The 3,182-nt window shown below is 49.5% G+C and overlaps 1 pseudogene; it reads left to right on the top strand.

Annotated features, from left to right (window-relative positions):
- The first annotated feature begins 642 nt into the window (after nt 1–642).
- On the top strand, nt 643–2,861 carry LOC141497549 (glutamine-dependent NAD(+) synthetase-like; annotated as a pseudogene).
- The last annotated feature ends 321 nt before the right edge of the window (nt 2,862–3,182 follow it).

The following is a 3,182-nucleotide window of genomic DNA, read 5'->3' as shown; positions in this document are numbered from 1 at the left end:
GTCCAACTTGGTCTTAGTGAATACTTTTTATGCATTTCTCTCATTTTTTACTAAGATTTCATTCAAATGTTTTGTAATGTCTATAGGTGATATTAATCTATATTTCTCTTCTTCCTTACCATTCTCTAATTTCAGTATTAGAATTATACTTATCGGCCTCAGACACTTAATAATTACCTAGCTGTGTGACCTTGGGCAAGTCACTTAACCCCATTGCCTTGCAAAAACCAAAAAAAAAAATAATTATACTTATGAGGTCCCCTCCCCCACACCCCATGGAGCAGACCCAGCTCAGAGCCTAAAGCTGCCCTGCCCCAGACCAGGCTGGGAGGGGGGGGGATTCCCCCCCCTCCCCAAAGCTGGCAGCCACTACCTGGGCCCCCCCAGGGGTGAAGTGATGGGGAGTTAGGTTCAGGTCCAGCAGGGGCAATACCAGACCAGACCAGGAAGCTCTGGGCTTCGGGCCATGACCAATCAGGACGGGTGGTGGTGCCCAAGTCACCCTGGGCCTAGCAGTGTTCTAAGGCAGCAGTGTGCAGTGCTCAGAGGCTAGAAGCACCTGGTGGACTGCCCCTGCCATTACCCATGCCTAGGACCTCTGTCCTTGCTCCCTAGGCCCTGGCCTTCTGGCCCAGAGGCAGCATGTGCAGGAAGGTGATGGTGAACACCTGCTGGCTCAAACAGTGGGCCATGGACTTTGAGGGCAATTTGCAAAGTGTTTTTTTTTTTTTTGGCAAGGCAATGGGGTTAAGTGACTTGCCCAAGGCCACACAGCTAGGTAATTATTAAGTGTGTGAGGCCAGAATTTGAACTCAAGAATTCCTGACTCCAGGGCTGATGCTCTATCTACTGCGCCATCTAGCCGCCCCCCCCCATTTGCAGAAGATTTTAAGTAGCCTCAAAATTGCCAGAAACAAAGGCGCAAAGTACAGGGTCAGACCAGAGCTTGTAATATGTGGCTATGGCTGCTGGGATCACTATTTTGAATCTGATACCATTTTGCATTGGTATCAAGTTCTGGCTCACCTTCTGATGGCTCCTGGCCCAGGACATCATCTGTGATTTCAGAATACCTTTAATATACCTCGATGTTTGCTACAACTGCAGGATAATCTTTCTCAATGGAAAAATCCTTTGCATTCACCCCAAAATGGCCTTGGTCAATGAAGGGAAGTACCAAGAGAAGTGTTGGTTTCCTTCGTGGCAAAAGAACCCACAAGCTGAGGACCATATTCTCCTACAGATTATTCAGGAGCTGACCAAACAGGAGGTGGTTCCTTTTGGGGATTTGATACTGGCAACCAAAGATACCTGCATGAGGACTGAGATCTGTGAGGGATTGTAGATGCCCCACAGCTAAGACATTGATATGGGCCTGGACGGAGTGGAAATCTTCAGTTCCTCAGGGAGTTACCACATGCTGCAGAAGACCCACACCAGAGGAGAGTTGGTGAACCTGGCCACCTTAAAGAAGGATTGCTATGGCAAACAGATCTACTACAACGGCTGTTCCATGATCTCCTTGAGCAGGGCCACCGTCATGTGAGGTTCTCCCTGGATGATGTGGAAGTTCTCACGACCATAGTCAACTTGGAGGATGTCTGAACAATCCTAGTGGAAATCTCTTCAGAGAACTTGATGGCCACAAAAGTGGTTCCCTACACCTGAGTCAAGGTCGACTTTATGCTCTCATGCCATTATGTGTTGGTCTCCACTTCCAAGCCTATCAAGTTGCAGTTTCACAGCCTTGGGGAGGAGATCAGCCTTGGCCCTATGTGTTGGCTTTGGGATTACTTGAGGTACAGCCAGCAGGTCAGATTTTTCCTCCCCCTCAGCAGTGGAGTGGACAGCTCTGGCTCCACCTGCATGGCATACTCCATGTGCCGCCAACTCTGCCAAGGCATGAATAACAGAAATAAGGAGGTGCTGGCCAATGTCCAGAGGATCTTGAACCGTGATGACAGTTGTCCCCCAGGACCCCCCAGAAGTTGTGTTGCCAATTGCTGACCACGTATTATATGACCACACAGAAGTCCTCCCTGGAATCCTACACCGACAGGGTCAAGGGGCTGGCCAAGCAGATCAGAAGTTACCACATCAACCTCAGCATGTATGGGGTCATCAAGGTCATATTGGATTTTTTCCAGATGGTTACTGGGAAGATGCCACAATTCTTGGTCCATGGGGGAAGCTACCAGGAAGACGTGGCCATGAAGATTTACAGGTCCAGTCAGTTTGTTCTTTGCCTATCTTGGCTCAGTTGAGGGGGGGGCACCTGGTCCTGAGCTCCACCAAAGTTGATGAATGCCTCCGGGACTACCTGACCAAGTATGACTGTTCCAGCATAGACATCAAACCCATCAGCAGCATCAGCAAGACCAACCTCTGTACCTTTATCCAGTACTGCATAGAGAACTTCCATTTACTTTCTCTCCAGAGCATCATGTCTGCTCCATCCACTGCCGAGCTGGAGCCCTTGGATGAAGGGCAGGTGATTGAGTTCAATGAGGAAGACATGCAGATGATCTACAATGAGTCTTTGGGACACTGAGGAAGATGGGGAAAGTGGGACATACAGCATGTTCTGCAAACTCATCAACTTGTGGAAGGAGATCTGCACTTCCAGAGAGGTGGCCAAGAAGGTGAAACAGTTTTTCCGGATGTGCTCCCTGAACAGACACAAGAAGACCACCCTCATACTGTCCTACCACTCTGAGAACTCCAGCTTGAATGACAACAGGTTCGACCTGCAGCCCTTCCCATACCAGGCAAACTGGCCCTGGCAGTTCCGCTGCATTGACAACCAGGTGATAAAGCTAGAAGGCACAGAATGGGATCAGGACTTTGACAAGCTGGTCTGATGTATGGCCTCTGGTGGCTAGGCTGCACTCAGTCCAGGCATCCTCCCACTTCCCCCGCAGGGGGCCGTCCCTCTCTTCTCTCTGGAATGGCATGCTAAGATTATGCTCATTGTCATGATGCCTGGGTCACATACACCAATGTCTAGGGATTCTGATTCTCAAGGCAAATGGGGTTAAGTGGCTTGCCCAAGGCCACACAGCTAGGTAATTATTAAGTGTCTGAGACCAGATTTGAACCCAGGTACTCCTGACTCCAGGGCCAGTGCTTTATCCACTGTGCCACCTAGCCGCCCTGGGGATTCTGATTCGTAACAAAAATTG

The sequence above is a fragment of the Macrotis lagotis genome, chromosome X (genome assembly GCF_037893015.1).
Source record: "Macrotis lagotis isolate mMagLag1 chromosome X, bilby.v1.9.chrom.fasta, whole genome shotgun sequence".
In the NCBI taxonomy this organism is placed as follows: Eukaryota; Metazoa; Chordata; class Mammalia; order Peramelemorphia; family Peramelidae; genus Macrotis; species Macrotis lagotis.
This window is presented reverse-complemented; position numbering and strand designations above follow the sequence as displayed.